Genomic DNA, 17,834 nt, shown 5'->3' with positions numbered 1-17,834 from the left:
AGGAAGGCAACTTGACCAAACCTTTGAAACAGAATCATTCCACTCATTTGGCTTCAAGTCATTAAATAGCTCCTGGAACAACATGAGCTGTGAATCAATATGTCAGAAAGCATGTAAGAGAAGATTTATTTCCCTGTACAGATATATGCTGGTTGGTTTGGTTAAGATTCTCCACCAAGCTGCAATTTTACTTGAGAGGTCTGAGGCTGATGAGTTGATGACACACATTTAAGCCAGGTGCTGTCACTTATCAGGTATCAGCATCTGTTTTCTGAAAATGAATTTGAAAACCATTGAGTTGCTGATGCAGTAATCTGATCAACCAGCATAGTTAACATTGATTTGTAAATAATCCACAGCAGCCCAAATGAATCTCTGTTTAATAAAAGAAAAGGCAGCAGGCTCATTCTCCCTCCACATTTGAGGGGCTGAGAGGTGTTAATTATTTCAATAATTACCACTACTTTTCACTATGAACAGAAGCCTGGGAACAAATTCAGAAACAAATTTCTTTAAAGGTCCATTCTTGATCTGATACTTTTTCCATTTATGCATCTAGTTGTGTCTCTGACCTCCTCCTGTACATGTTTAACCACGAGCTGAAATATAACTTGTTTAAAATAGAGCTCCTTACATTCCTTCCCCAATTCTCCCTTTGTCACTGTTAACAGTAGCCCCATCTAGCCCATAATTCAGCCTTGTCATGGTGAGTCCCATGATCCCAAGATCCAGTGTATATTCAAATCTTGAAACTTTGTTCAACCAAATGTTTTAATGATCTGACCTTTTCCCTCAAGTTCATAGCACTAAGGGTGTTTGTACACATGATGCTGTTACCATGTACACATGATGAAAATGTTCTTTTGTGTGGCTTAATAGTGTCACACTTTACACGTATGTGAGTTTGGGGTTTTTTAAATGAGTTTGCACCATGTCGAACTCAACCACATCCTGATGTAGTTTTATTTGCAATGTTGGAACTTGGAATGTTGCAGCCATGAAGCTGTCCCCGCCCCCCCCCCCCCCCCCCCCAGCCGGCTGAGGGAGAGGCAGGCAGGCTCTGCTGAAAAAAAAGGATCAGGCCCCTCACTGCTTCCGCCTTTAGCAGGTGCCTGTAGCTACCAGGATGCCTAAGGCCTCCCAGGAATGGGCTGGCTTGCCCCTGGGGCAGTGCAGGGAGGCAGCAGGAGGGCAGCTGGGTGTGCTGGCAGCCAGAGGAGGTGGCAGGGATGGTGCACAAGGTGCTGGAAACCTGGGCAGGCTCAGGGAAGAGTTGGATTGGGCACCTCTGAGCTGGGGCAGCACGCGGCCCGCTAACAGCCCACCCAGCCAGCCCCAGGGGGCGCCACTGCTGCAGAGGGAAGGACCGGGGCCTCCGTAGCTCAGGAGCTGCTCAGCTGGCTGGCAACTCGCTCCCCAGCTGTGGGAAAGGTGGGCAGGCCCTGCCAAAAACCCCCCCAATTAGGCCCCTTGCTGGCACCTGTGGCTGCCGGGACAATGACATGTATACTGCGACAGAAAAATAAAACCCACGGTTTCAATTAAAAATTCACCATGTCAGTTTAGGGGGCATAGAATGCAACCCTGAAGGACTAAACCCATGCCGTGTGTACAAGAATCCTAGAAGTCTAACTCAAACTCTTTTCAGCCTCATCTTCACACATTCTGGCGTTCCTGACATCCCCCCTGCTCCCTTTCAAATCTTTTCAAGACAATGTTACACAATTGTCTCTGGCTTGTCACATGTTGTTTGTCTTGAGTCCTATTCAGCATACAAGTACAAGTATTTTTGTATTCTCTTCATAGCCTACCCTCTTCTTATATATCTGTACTAGCATCTTATTTTCAGCTTTTGCTCTGTCGATGGCACCAGCCATTATTCAAGTATTTACTTCTCAGACAAATACTTCCCTGCTTTTTACATGCTGACTGTTATGTAAGGGATGCAACCCCTAAGATGTATGCACTAAACCATAATTCTGGTTGTCTGGTCTAATTTACAATTCACATTAATGCCAACTTCTTCTGTGATATCTATGGTAAATTGCCAACTGATTACAGATAAAAAGAAGTCTTCAGTAGGGATTTCTGAGATGTTTCCTATTTATTTACAAGGTATATTGATATTAAAAAGTAACTGATTGTAAGCCATGGATTTGGTCTGTGTAAATGAATGTTTTTATGACTCTCTCTTTCACTCTTATTCCCCAAATTGTTGTTTGCTACATCTGTCTGTAAATAGTGTTGTGGGCTTCACTAGGGAAGGCCTGCTTCTTGCTGTGTTTTAGTTGAGCATTTGACATAATAGGCTCCTATGCACATTGTGCCTTTTAGGTACTACTGTGATACAAACACTCAGTAGCAATAATAGCATGCCGGGGATTTGTTGTGCATCTGTGTTTTTGTCTGAATTTTCATGCATGTTGCTATGTGGATTGAATATAAATTGGCTGTGAAAAGTAGGCAAACAATATGCTTCCAGACAACTGTGTAAACATTCTGTTGGAAACAGTTTCACTAGTTACTGCTCATAATGTAACATCAATTCAACCCTACATTTGTAAACCATGAGATGGAATCTCTTTTTTCCCCTCAGTAGATATTGCTACTCTTTGCATCAGTGAGCAACAGGGCTCCCCAAAACAGGGACTAACAACACCAACCAGAGCCAGCGTACAACACGCAGTCACAGTCTTTCCACCACTGCTTTATTGGTGCAACTTTCTTCTAAATCTACATTTCTTGGGACTTCTTTGAAAACAATGATTTACAATCTCTGCTGAAGCTTCTTGAGGAATTCCATTCATATTTGTTTTAACTCCATTTCTGAATTCAAATGAAGAGTTCTAGTTCCTTAATATTTTTCAGTTAATCAGTTATTTTTTAACAAAAATAGGTTGCTCAGTTATGCACTTTGGCTTTACCTGCACCTTCATTCTTTGTTCTGATTGCTCTGACTTCATCAGTTCAGCAGCAGTAAGTTACACATTTACCCAGGGGTTTATATAATTTTTTTTAATGCAGAAAGATCAAGCCACATGTGTGCATCTATGAGTACCAAAGTATGTGCGTGTGTCCCTCTATCTGATCTGCAGAGGATCCGAGTAGATCATAACCCTGGGGAAAAAAGCCTTAGATCAAGCTGTAACCGCTAAAGCGTTGAGCCTAGTAGGTCCTGATTTCAATTCCTTTTGTGGGAGCAAACAAACCAGTCATTACAGACATATGTGTGCACATCCGAAGCTACCATCCTTCTGTTAGTGAGACTGATTTAAACTGAAATTATCCTGCACATAGAGCTTATCACCTGCACCCTGCTAACTCACCCATCTCTTCAGGGACTCTACGCTAGCAAGCTATACATTGCTAAAACAGTACAATGTCCTTAGTGTGGATACAGGCCTGTTGATATAAAGTTGCTTCAGAGGGGATAGCTATCCTTGTACATGAATATGAATAAATGATTGCATCTTATAAGCTATGTTTATAGTGTTATAATTGTGTCTGCACTTGGGATTTTAGTGAAACAAGCATTCCAGTAAAAATTAAAAAATCCCCCACTAACAAATATAGTTATTCTGGGATCTACTGTAAGAGTACCTTTTAGACAAGTCTAAATGTTCCAAGACTCTGAGTAGCTTGAAAAAGACATCTTTAAATATCATCAATAACATTGTAATGGTTTCCTTTTTTTTTTTTAGCAACAGTAGTTCAAATGAAGTCTTGCTGTTCATCCATTTTTTTATTCTCTAGCATTTGTCATGTGATCAGTCATGGCTTCTGGGTTTGTATCTGTAGTGCCTGGCATTCCAGAGTACCCTTAGCCAAGTATTAAACAGTTATAAGGTTGATGAGGACTCAGTCACTGGTACGATGCAGAGGAGCCTTCAATCTCTGTTAACTGATGTCTGCCACAGTCCCTGGGAATCAGCTGGATGCAGATCTAGCATCCTAGACATCTTTGGATTCACTCTTTCTTCCTACCAAAACTATTATTCTGCAGGGAAGGAGGGCATGGCCAGCATACTCTAGAGGGCTTATGTTGAGGGCCAAATCTAAGGAGGGATTGGATCCCACTTTTATCAGGCCCTGGAAAGGGGTGGTCAAAAGGGTTAGATAAGCCAAGCTGACCAGCAACACTGGCTAGGATGCCCAGCTTGGTTTTCTCAGTGTATTAGGTGAAAAAAAAAATCAAGTTAGAGATGTAAACACAAAACACAAGAATTTATTCATAATAAAAGAAAAGAGAAGAATAATTAAGAATAATGACAACAATGGGTACCAACATCGTTCAAGAGATGAACAAGGACAATACTCAATACTTTACCAACTAGAACAGAGGAGGATATATTTACATTAGTCTTCCGTGCAGACGTCTTTCTGCTTCTCTGCCAGATATCTTATTCATCAAAGTCTGAGTTCTCCTTTACTGTTGCTGATACAACTGGGTCCCTCTTCACTGAGACTGCTTTGGACCTGGAGCAGTTTGGCCACTCACGCAGAAACTAACTACGGCACTCTAGCAAGCATACGAATTCAAGTTTGCTCTCTCAGACACTCAAACTCAGTTCTGAAGTGATCTAGTCATTCTAATATTATAAAAGCCTTAATCTGTCTGTCTGTCCATAATGCTTTATTCGCGCTCTGATTGACTGGCTGTTTGTCAGCCAGAGTGGAAGAAGCATTCGGACAGGAGGCGGTGGAGTGCCGCCATGATGGTGGGGACACAGGGGATGGAGCGGGGGTGATGGTGGTGGCGGCAGCATGCAGTAGGGGAAGAAGCAGGCCCAATACGGGTGCAGGGAGGAGTGGGTGCACCCCAGTGGTGCATGGCGGCGGTAGTGGGCAGCGGTAGTGGTGGTGGGGGTAGGGGAGGAGTGGACCTGGGCCCAGAATGGAGTGGGGCAGGAGGAGTGAGCCTGAGCTGGGGGAGAAGCTGGCCCATGGTGACAGTGGAGGCGAAGCAGCAGCCCTGGCCCAATGCGGCAGCAGCGGGGGAGGGGAGGAGTGGGCCAGTGTGGTGCGCTGTGACCAGTGGGGTCCCTCAAGGCTCTGTCCTAAGGCCTATATTATTTAATATCTTCATTAATGATGTAGACATTGGTGTCAGAAGCAGGCTGGCCAAGTTCACCGAGAACACTAAACTCTGGGGTAAAGCATCCACACCTGAGGACAGAACAGTGATCCAGGCAGACCTTGACAGGTCCAGGAAATGGGTGGATGAGAACCTGATGGTGTTTAACACCAAAAAATGCAAGGTTCTCCACCTTGGGAGGAGAAACCTGCAGCGTGCTTATAGGCTCAGCAGTGCTACGCTGGCTAGCACTACGGATGAAAGGGACTTAGGGGTCATGATTGACCACAAGATGAATATGAGACATCAATGTGATGCTGCAGCTAGTAAAGTGAGCAAAACGCGGGCTTGCATCCGTAGATGCTTCTCAAGCAAATCCCAGGATGTCATTCTCCCATTGTACTCGGCTTTGGTGAGGTTGCAGCTGGAGTACTGCATCCAGTTTTGGGCTCCACAATTCAAAAAGGATGTGGAGAAGCTTGAGAGAGTGTAGAGGAGAGCCACGCGCATGATCAGAGATCAGGAAAACAGACCTTATGATGAGAGACTGAGAGTCAAGGCGACTCTTCATCCTGGAAAAGCACAGGCTCAGAGGTGATCTGGTGGCCACCTATATATAAGTTTATCAGGGGTGCTCATCAGGATATGATGACAGCGCCCCAAGGGATAACAAGGTCGAATGGTCACAAACTCCTCCCTGACTGTTTTAGGCTGGATATAAGGAAGAACTTCTTTACTGTCCGAGCCCCCAAGGTTTGGAATAGCCTGCTGCCGGAGGTGGTTCAAGCACCTACTTTGAACACCTTCAAGAGACATTTGGATATTTATTTTGCTGGGATCCTATGATCCTTGCTGACTTCCCATCCCTGGGGCAGGGGGCTGGACTCGATGATCTTCCGAGGTCCCTTCCAGCCCTAATATCTATGAAATCTATGAATCTCCCTCGGGCCCAGACCCAACTCCTCCCCCATCCCCCTTCCTCTGCATCAGCCCTGAGCCTGCTCCTCCTGCCCTCCCACTGCCACTGGGTCAGCCCAGGCCCACTGCTTCAACCCCCCACCACCATGGCAGGCTGGCTTCTCCCCACCCTTGGGCCTGGTCTCCCCCACGTCGGGTCTGAGCCAGCTCCTTCCCTCCCCCGCTGCTGTGGCATGGAGGGCGGGAGCAGGCCTGGACCTCAAGCAACAGGAGGGATGGGGGGGAGCAGGCCTGGATGGGGGGGGTGGGGCAGGTGGGGCATGAGGATCCATCCCTGCCCACTCTCTCCCCCCCTCCCCACCCCATTATTCTTGATGGGTGATTGGATAGTTCTCAACAGAACACCCAGGCATGTGCAGAGAAGAGACATTCCTGCAGCATCCTTATATAACAATCACGCATGACAACTCACTGCCTGTCCATCACACTCACCATGAATCCCTTTCATTTGTACTCTGATACATTTCTGTCAGTCAAAGCTGTCTCTCACATTTACTTTAGAAATCACTCTGTCTTCCTTCCAAATCCAGAAGCACATCTACGCATGGTCACCACCTCTAAATAGGTCATTGGTTCAGATGTTCACTCCTTCTAGGAGTGTCTCAGATTGTGTTTCACTGTACATGCTTATAACTTTAACATTACATCAATATTAATGGTAACAGTACTGAAACTGAGTCAGGCTGTATCAACCCACAGTAGATACCCAACTGCTAGAATAATAGTGTTGTTATTGGCCATTGGTATTACGGCTGTTAATGGCTTTGATACAGGGGCTGGTACAGTGGTTGTGAGCCACTGTCTTTTGCTAAAAAACAAAACTCATAGGAATAAAAGGCTGGAATAAAGCCATCAAGAGACTTAGACATCCCTCTACATGAGGCAGGGTGAACTATACCTCAGGGACATTCTTGGTAGTTGCTTGTCCAAGCTGCTAAAAACCCACAGTGGAAGATATTCTACAACCTCCCTAGGTAGCCTCCTCCAACCCTTGAAGTTAGAAGTTGTCCCTACTGTCTAATATAACCTTTCTTTGCTGCAAATTAAGATAATTTCTTCTTGTCCTAATCCCAGGAGATATACAAAACAAGAGAACAGCAATCACTTTATAATAGCCTTTTACATATTGGAAGATTACTTTCATAGCTTCCCTTCAGTCCTCCTCTATGCTAGATGAACAAACCTAGTTCCTTTAAGCTTCTCTCATAGGTCATGTTTTCTAAACCTTTTATCAATCTTGTGGCTCACTTGTGGATGCTTTCTAACTTGTCTACATTTTTCTTAAAGCATGGTTGTCAGGGACCATTGATCAGGAAAGCCTGGGCCAAGTATCTCAGCAGCCACACCTGTAGTGAGCCTCAGCTAATGAACTCTGCCCCCTTTAAAAACAGTGAGCATCTTGATTAGCTGCTGGGAGCACACCCTATCCATTTAGTACCAGCTGGGGCCCTGGACTTGCAAGCCAGTCAACAGTTCTGACCTAATTCTGTGGTGGTAAGCCTCCTGGTTTCTGCACTCTAGTTTCTGATTTCTGACCTTGGTTTTAGATTAACTCTGGACTTTGGTTTTAGATTTCCCTGTGGATCTGCTTCCTGGCCCCTGATCCCAATTTGGCTCTACTCTTGGACTTTGCCCTATGGATTATCCCTTGGATTGGGACTTGGCATCTGATCTCTGGATCCTGATCCCTAGACAGTGTTGTGGACTCTGCCACTGTATTTCCCTCTGGATTTGGCAATATGGGGTGCCTGTAGATGTTAGGTGCATGTAGATGTTGCTCCAACGTGCTGCAATTACAGTGTGTCACAGCAGAATCAATTAGTTGAGTCTGTTGGAGCATACTAATTAGTGTGCGTCAGCAGCCTCTGCTTCTTGTGCATCAGCATTCCTGCCTCTGCTTCTTGTGCATCAGCAGTCCTGCACTTCAAGATTGCTGCAGGGGCACTTTATCTAAAGCTCATTTGATGCTGTCCAGCTTTCTAATTAAAGTGTCCTGCCCTGACCCACTGAACATGTGAAAATGCCCATGGCTCCCATCCTCTGACCCAGTCCTTGGCCCCTGCTTTCTAACCATTAGACAAGACTGCCTTTGTCCCAATCCCTTACAATGGTGTCCCAAACTGGGAGTATGGCTGAAGCCTCATCAGTGAGGAATAAAGCAAAGGAATTACATTCCATGTTTTAGAGATGATACTCCTGTTAATACATATGTAACAGGGGGCCTGCTTGGGGCTGATTTTGCTGTGGCCTGCCCACCTTCTCGCTCACCACGCCTTGATGTTAATTATTCAATAGATGTTAATTAAGTGGGAGGCTGCCCATTTCATGCCCCAATGCCAGGGGGCGCTATCTGCAGCTCCTTTCCTCCCCTACACCGCAGCCCAAGCCTCACAGATGGCATCTATGTTCTCATAATCACCAGCCCCTTGCTCTGGGCCCCAGAATCCTACTATTGAACCTCACCTGGATTCCTCCCTTCAGGCATACTCCTCCGCCTTTGCACCAGGCAACATAGCTCCCTGAACTGATCCCCTTTTGGGTGTGATCCCCACCGGGACCTTCAGCTCTCTAGCCCTGGCCCACCTCCAGGCCAGTCAGGACCCCAGGCCCTCAGCTCTTGGGCGTTCCTCATGGTGGGCCCCCAGCCCTTTGATCCTTCCAGTCCTGGCCCCAGCATAGGCTAGTCAGGGGGCATTCAGACAGGCCTGAGTCTATGGCCTTTACTCTTTCACCATGGGGTCCACCTTCCTGACCCTCCAACAAAGGGGTAACCCACCCAGTTGTGGGGGCTAGGGGTTAAGGCACCCCAACCCACCTTTCACTGGGGTGGTAACTGGCCTGGCATTTCCTGGGAGCTCCCACACCACTGAGAGCCCCACCAGGCCGGCCACCCACCCACCCACTCCCGGCAGGGTGCAGTTTTAGGTCATGACCAGGACCAGGACCAGGACCAGGAGCCTCCTAGCCATCCCCTATAGCTCCTCCCTTACCTCCAGATGATATCAGCATCTTTCCAGCCAGACAGTATTTTTGCCTGGCCTCTAGGCAGCCGAACTGTCCTGTTTATATGGGCAGCCCCTGATTCCAAAATGGCTGCCCTCATCAGACACCTGCTGGCTGCTGCCTTCTGGCACTTAAAGTGGCAGGCACAAACAGTGCCCTGCCACAACATCCCATACTGAGTAATGGTAATTTTGAGCCCATTTCTTCAATGTATCAAGATCATTTTGAATTCTAATTCTAATCCTATCCTTTTGACTCTTCCCAGTTTGGTGTCATCTACAAATTTGATAAGTGTATGCTTTATTTTATTGAACATGTCATTAATGAAAACATTAGATGTAACTAGGCCAAGAAAAGAATCCTGCAAGATCCCGCTTGAATTTTTTAGGCAGAAAATTGTTCATCATTACTTTCTAAGCACAGTTTTTCAACTAGCCATGCATTAACTATGTGGTGTTTTCACCTAGACAGTATTTCTTGAGTTTACCTATGAGAATGTCATGTGAGACAGTGTAAAAAACAATAGCATAACTGAGGATGGCAACCAAGGCAGCAGCCCTGGACATCACCTTTGGGGGAGGGTGCAAAACTATCTATAGCCACAACTGGTGGCTGGCTGTGCTGCCACCAAAAGCATGGCAACTGGTATTGCTTCATGTGCCACCAATGCCAAAGTCATAGAGCTGCCCTGTTATACCACTGATAAACAACTATATTATAGTCAAGATATATCAAAATGTAAAATGATGAAAGATTCTTCTTCCTTTAGTGTAAATAACTAATAGCTGATAACATAACTAGCAAAAGAGAGAACCTTGTATCAACCTTGCTGCCAACCTTGTATGAAAGATAAATAACTTTGGGGTTAAAAGGCATGGCATCTCTTGTAATAATGCACATTTTAGATTCTTAAGGCATAGCTTTTGTTATTTATTTTGGCCTGAACTGATTTTATGCTTATCTGTGCATCTCAGGCCCCTGGCATATGTTCATTTAAAGACATGATGGGATCTGATCCCCAATCCCACATGTACATGGCAGGATATGCAATTTTAGGATTACACATCAGGTCCCAATTGCACTATTACTACTTGTTAGTGCACCAGCAGGTTGAAAGCCAGGTGTTGACAGCCAAGAGTGAACTGTCAGTGAGGCCCTAGCACCATTCTTGAAGCAGTTCAAGACTCCAGTGTGCTCCTAGGCCAGGGACCAGAGTATGAGACTCTGATGAAGTCCTGAGGCTGGGACTGACAATCAGTTGATTTGTCAATCCCAGCTCTGGGGCTAGTCCTAAAGCTTTGTGTGCTGGGATGTCCCAAAAACCTTGTGTGCTGCACATCCAGTTTTTTGTAGGGTCTCTGTACCAGGACCCCAGGACTGAGGAAAGGTTTTCTGATTCCAAGGTCCCTGTGTTCCATGGTTGCCAGAAACCCATCTGTGCAACTCATGGCAACCCTGGAATTGGGGTACATCTCCTAGATCCCAGAGTCCCTGTGGCTAGGATGTGTCAAGTGCCTTGCTTTGCAGCTCCCTGTTTAACATGTTAATCAAGTGTAATGTCTGCCAGAGGCCTCAGTTAATTGACATTTTGCCTTTCTTCTGGTTTGTAATGGGGACCAATCAAAGCAAGGTGCCTGGCAGGGTGAGCCACACATTATGGAAGAAAATATCTGCATATAGCTGTGTTAAAGACTGAGTTTTAAGATTCAAAATTAACATCGTCTGTGGAAAATGCATATTTGAACACCACAGACCTTTACCATACACATGCTGAGGATAACCCAGAGCATTAACCTGTTCTATTTGTTCCTTATTATGGAATCATTGCTTATGTTAGTAAACATGAAGTGCAAATGTTTTATGCATAATATAGGCCAGTGTATACATTCAATAATAAAACAATTTGAGACATCTGGAATGAAAGTACTCTCTGCTTCTCCCTTTTACTGTGACAAAAAATAAAGTCTTAAAAACACAGATTCTTTGGGACTCAGTAAAGTTCTCAGGGATCAAATGCACCCTGATTTAGCTTTTCCTCATTCTCCCTCTTAGGAATATTTTAAAGGACAAAGGGATTCATTTTGTCTCTTTTAAATTAAAATAATTGTTAGCCCTCACAGGCTACTTTTATTCTGTTGATCACAAAACCTTTTACTCGTGTTAGTTTAGCATTGAGATCCCAGTTTCAGAGAGAGTATTATTGTATTTTTTTTTCAAATGGGGAGGAAAAAAAGGTCAGCAGAAAAATCGGTAAGCTTCTGTTTCCACAGTTCCCTGTGAATCTCTGACTATAGTTGTGAGGAAGGCAGTGGGGGGGGGGCAAGATTAGGTTTTCATAAGTCAAAAATAGCACAATGCAGATGGGGCAAACTTCTCAGTGTGACAACAGGATTTTCCCCCTTGGTATCAGTATGGCTTTCTTCTTTTTTTAGTCTCTTTCATTGCACCTTCTATTGCTGCCATCTTTTCCTATAAGGTAGGAGCTAGAATGGGAAATTAGAATTACTTATGACATAATTAACTCCTGAAGTGGTTCATTAGTGCTAATTTCTTAAGTAAAAGGATTGTATTTTGGAGAGTGGCCAGATGTTTTCACTTCTGTGTCCGCTGAAAGACCTTCCTGGTCTCCTAGGAAAGGGGGGGGTGGGGGTGGTGACGAGAGGGGTGACTATCCCAGTTGCTGAAGCAAAGGGGTGCTAACAGGAGCTTCTCAGTCGGGCAGGTCATGGGATGGAACCATGAGCGGCTCATCTAAGTGGGGAGGGAGGTGTGGAGGAGGGATAGGGGGAGGGCGACTCCTGCTGCTGCATGCACCCCCAGGCAAGCATGGGGGGGTATGCCCCCCAGATCTGTGAGTGGGACAAGGATGGGCTGCCACTGCAGGCTTGCCCCAGATGCCAAACTTCCTTGCTATGGTACTGCCTAGGGGGATGGGAAATATGCAGTAGATGTTGTCTTTTTCTTTTATGACCTTGTCCAATTTTTGATTTCCTTTTCAATGTAAGTGAAGAGAATGATTTAGAGCAGTGGTTCTCAACCTTTTTTTGTACCAGGATCCATTTGTAAACATTGATGGTCAGTCCTGATGCACTAAATAGTTTAAGTAGAAAACATACAAATATTTTAGCCTTAAAATACTTACTACACACTATAGTTAAAGCAGCTCAACAGTCTTAATTTTGAAGACAAAAATTAACAGCAATAGGAAAACATTAACAGCAATATCATCATGGGGGCCTCCATTGCTCCCAAATGACATTCATCATTTTGCAATTAGCACAATGCAAATTGATGATTCCCCTCACTTCCAACTCTCAGCCCCCTGCCCTGCAGGTGCCCCTCAGTCCCAACCCATAACCCTGCACCCCCCCAGTCCTGCTAATGTTTCTCACTCCTGACCCACTGCCTCCTGGCTCCAGGCCCCAGCCCACCAGTGTGCACCCACAATGGGCATGGGTCTACAGCCTGGTCGGACTGGCAGGGGCAGGAGCCAGTTCAGTGGCCTAGTGGATGGAACCTGGAGTGGGGCATCGAGACTCATTGCTGCTGCCACCACTGCTGCCAGGACTCCTGTGCCAGCCAAACCACCAGCAGTAATAATGAAGGGGGAGGCTGCACTGCGCTCACATCCTCCCGCTGTCAGCCACTTGCACACCAGGCCGTGACTCTATCCCACTGCCATGACCTGGCCACTGCCACTCTCCTCATGCCTCCTGTGCTGCACATCATACCACCTCTCATCTGGAGTAGAGCTGCAGCCTGAGGGGAGTAGTGGCAGCGAGAGAAGGTGAGGGCAGCGTGGCCCTCTGCCCGTCCATTACTCCTCACACATTCTCACTCTGCCTCCCTGCACTGGAGTTCTGTCTGCTGGGCTGTGGAGGTGGCTCCTGCCTGAGCCAGTCCAGCCAGGCTGCAACCCCGTGCACACAAATCTGGGGTGGGGGAGCACATACCCACCAGTGTATCACCTGTGCCTCCCCTGTGTGTCATCTATCATCCACCCACCCCATAGTCTTACCTGCAAGGAGCTGTGGGGGCTGCTCTGTATGCAGATGGACTTCCACATCTGCAAGCACATGGCACCCCCTAGCTGATCACCCTTTTCCCACTTCCCTCACCCCCAAGCAGCCCCTTGCAGGCTGGAACTCTGACAGCCTGCAAGTGGTAGCTCACTATTTCCCATGTTTTTCTCTTTTAAAGGAAAGAATCTGTGATTTTCCATGTTTTCCTGTGATTGTTTGCAACCCTTCCATACATTCTTGCAACCCACTTTTGGGCATGGGTCGCAACCCATATGTTAAGAAATGCTGGTCTAGAGAAGTGGTGCTCATAGTTTTGGCACTGTAGACCAAATGAATGGTGTGGGGTTGGTCCCCAGGCCAGATCTGGGCCTGCAGTGCCCCCACACACCAAGATTAGCTCCACGGGGTCCATGCTACATCCACCCAGCTGGGATCAGTTCCCAAGGGCCCTATGCTACCCCCACCCAGCCAGATGTGGCTTCTAGGGCCCCATGCCACCCCTACCTGGCTGGGATCTGGCTCCAGGGAGACTGTGCCACCTTCAGCAAGCTGGATCAGGCTCCAAGGACCCTGTACTGCCCCTGCCCAGTGAGGATTGGGTTTCAGGGCACCACACCACTCCTGTCTGACCAGGATTGGGCCTCAGGACCTTGAACTGCCTCTTCCTGGTTGGGATTGGATTCTGGGGTTCCTTCCCTGCCCCTGTCTGGATTAGGCCCTATACTTCCTGCATGTCTGATCTAGTGTGCATGGCCATGGCCTACTCAAGTCCCCACAGATTCATGGTGAGCTCTTCAGGCTGGATGACACGGTGCCATGGGCTGGATTTGGCCTGTGGACTGGAGATATGGCTCCATAGGGATTCAGAAAGATGCCTAAAGGCACAAAGTGAATTACAGGAGGAGAAAGTCCTTTTTTGGTTCTGATGTCTCTGAATGACATTCAGATTTGCTGACAAAGGCCACAGCATAAAAATTGAGAAAGTCAAGAAGGATCTTCTGTCACTGTGTGCTGACTCTTAGTTTTATCTCTAGTTAAATCATCACATTTCCATATACACAGAACTTTATGGAACTTCCCTGTATATAGAAAATTGACAACCATAAGCATTTGCTAGCATACGTTGAGCTTTACGAACTGATGGCCTTCTAAGTTTATGCATTTGCCTACTAGCAACAGCACGGTTGAAATTAAAAGTAGATCACAATTTTCCTTGTTTGCATCTATGAGAAATTTATGAGTTCTGTGTGAAATTTATCTGGAGAATAAGAGGCAAGTTGTCAGCATTTTTGACTGTCCACATGAGGTCAGGTGAAACAGAAGAGGATTTGGAATAGTGGTCAGTCATATATAATGAGAAAGGATCCTGGTTTTGTCTGATAAAAAAATATCCCGAGTTTTTGGATTTAAAAATGTCACCCAAAATCCACATTTTTCTGTGATCAAAACGAACTAATATATATATTAGTGGTGGTTCATTTTGATCATGGAAAAATGTGGAATTTGGGTGACATTTTTAAATTAAAAAAACGGGGATATTTTTTTATCAGAAAAAACCAGGATCCCTGATAAAGTGTCTGAGGCAATTTGAAGACTGGTATTTATAGCATAATGGGGAAAGTGTGTGACTCCCAGTGTAAATGCAAAAGCACCATATTATAGAATTATGGTGACTATATTTAAAAGGATTGTTAACGGGCAGAAAAAAGAAGATGGCGGCAAAATTTAGGATATTTGTGGAACCTTGACCTAGAGCAGGCATGATCTGGCCCATGGAGCCAGGCAATCTGGCCCAGGCAGCTCTCTCTGGGTCCAAAAATTTGGTGGTAGGGGACCAATGGCTGCCTTAATTGCTGCTCCCCTACTGCCAGATATCTGGATCTATGGGGAGCCCTGCTGGCTGGATAGCATGGCCCTGAGTGCTAGATCAGGTGCGCAGAGTGGTGTAGGGCTGATCTGGATATGCAGGATGGCATGGGGCCCAATCCCGGCAAGCAAGGGGTCAGCTGAGAGCACTGAAGGACCCAGCCAGTGTGCACAGGACCAGGCGGGGGCAACATGGGACCCAGTCTGGGCAGGGGACAGCATGAGCCCAATCTGGTAGGTGTGCCATGGGCCCAGGTATGCACAGCCAGGCTGAGATGATGCAGGGCCTGATCTGGGTGGAGGCAGCATGAGCCTGAGCTCGGAAGGGGTGGTGTGGGGTTGATTTAGGCATGCAGGATTGGACAGAGGTGATGTAGGACCTGATCCAGCCTGTGGGCTGGCTCTTCACCACTCATCTGGCTCACGGAACCCAAAGCACCACTGACCTAGAGGGTATATCTACCCTGTAAATTTGGGATTGAGGTCAACCCTTACTTGCTGACCATCTATGATGAAGACCCCAAAGCTTGACTTCTAATGTAGTCCAACCAATCTCATCTCAGAAGTTTTCCTGAAGTATGGGGTGCCTTCCTACTAGCCCATTGTTCCCTTGCTCAGGAAGCATAATGTGTATTTGGAACTCAGTCAGGAAGCATAATGTGGATGCTTTGGTGTGAGTTGTAATGTACCCATTGATAAACTTGAGGCACCCTTTAGTAAATGCCAACTCTTAGTTTTGACTTGTTTTTTGACAGAGAAAAATAATAGAACAATTCTTCTCTTGCAAACAACTCAGAAAGACCATAGCATGTCAAAATAGTTTTAGTACTGTGGATTCCTTGGTGAAATTTCTGGGCTTATCTTGTGAACCTTGTTTGCACACCCAACAGTGCTAACATTGTATTGCACCCCACACCCTTTGCACCCCTTGAAAGGATCTTAAAGCACCCCAGGGTGCTGTGGAACCTTGGTTGAGAATTGCTGTTGCAGACAGTGAGGGATGGCTCTTGTGACGAGCTGGTTGAGGGCAACCCTCAGAGTCAACCCCAAACATCAATGTAGACACACCTAGAATTGCCTGACTTTCAGACTTCTAATAGAAATAACACTTGTTGGAAAACCTCCTGTCACTTAAATGCTTATACATAAGAACTGCCATTTACTGGGACAGACCATAGGTCCATCTTGCCCAGTATCCATCTATCTCATAAGGAAGGAGGCTCTGGCCCAGAGGATCCCAAGGACTGTGGGGCCACTTTCTTGTCCCTTGTCCACTCATGTCTCCAGGCAGAGTTTCACTTGGCATTGTCCACTGGCTCCTTGGATTCATTTGAGGGCCAGTGGAAACTGTCTGGTGTGCTCTGCTGGCGTCCTCCCTAGGTGAATTTGTTTTGAACCTTTGACCTCCACTCCCATCCCTTGTATGGTTTTAATTGTCCCAAGGAATCTGTTGTTATGTCTTTAGTGGCCTCCCTCTTAAGGGAGGCTTATAGTATTACTTGGTGGGCCTACGTCTATACCCAGTGGCATAACAAATAGATTTGCCACACAGGGATAGACAGTAGATGACCAGGGTTTTTTTCCACCGTTTCTCTCTTACATACATGCATCATGTTGTTCTTAAATAAATGATGTATGTTTACACCTATAAACATTTCAATGAAATATTTTTGGACAAGAATTTTGCTCTTACAGAATCATGGGCTCTACTCAGTATGGCAAAAAAATGCTTTTAACAAAATAATGCACTGAATAGATGTTGAGGGTTAGCCTTCAAAGCCTTTAATCTTGCATGTGTCTTACTGAGAGACTGCTTACTCTCTGGGATAGAGTGAAAGCATGTGCATTAACTTAGGTGCTATTATGAAATGTACTTGGCATGTGGGGCAAAACTAGGGTGACCACCTGTTCAAAATGGAAACGTGGGACACATGCCTGCCTCCTCCTCTGCCCCCGCCTCCCCAGCTGGCGGCATGGCTGGAGCAGAGCCCAGTGGAGCAGGGGTGGATGCAAGCTGCCCGGTGTGGGCTCAGGGCTCCCCACCCTGCTGCCTTTCCCCTAGGAGCCCCTTGCTAGCTGGATGCCCTCTCCCCACCCAGCAACAGTGAGGTGCAAAACTCCATGCTGCCGCTGCCCCTGCTGCTGGCGGGCAGACCAGGGCTGTCTTGCCATGGCAGCCCAGCCAATGCAGGGCTCCCAGGGGGAGGGCAGCAGGGCATAGAGCCCTAAACCTGCAGTGGGCAACCCACATCGATCTCTGCCCTGTGCACAAATTTGTGGGGGGGAGGGCACATTCCCCCTTGTGCTCCTCCTGCCCCCTGGATGAGCTACCCATGGTTCTGTCCTGCTCCACACCCCAGCCCCAGGTCTCATGTACCACCCTGGCTGGGTAGTATCCCTGGGCCCAGCCCCTGCTTCACTCCCTCCCTCACTGTGGGGGCCTCAACCTGCATCCCCCTGTGCCCCCTATGCCCTGTCCACTGCATAGACTTACTTGCAGGGAGATGCTCTCCATGGTGCCTGGCTGTATTCCTGGCCACGTACATGTATGCGGGCATGTGGCGCACCTGGCAGCCCAAAGCAGCCCCTTGCAGGATGGAATGCTACCAGCCTGCAAGGGGAAACCCATCATTTCCCATGGTTTTCCACAGTAAACAGAAAACCTGGATTCCTGCACAATACTGTGGATCCTGGGCAAATGCTGTCCCTGAACTATGCAGTCTGGGACTGGGACTTGATGTTCCCATTCTGGGACTGTTCTGCCTAATTAGGGATGGGCAGTCACCTTAGGCAAAACAATGATGGGGTCCTGTCCCACGTATCATAAGATATGTCACCCTATTTTCAGTGTTGTCAGTGGAAGGCTGACACTTTAGCGAGCTTTGTCTCAG

This window comes from Alligator sinensis, unplaced genomic scaffold, assembly GCF_000455745.1.
Source record: "Alligator sinensis unplaced genomic scaffold, ASM45574v1 scaffold59_1, whole genome shotgun sequence".
NCBI lineage: Eukaryota > Metazoa > Chordata > Crocodylia > Alligatoridae > Alligator > Alligator sinensis.
This window is presented reverse-complemented; position numbering follows the sequence as displayed.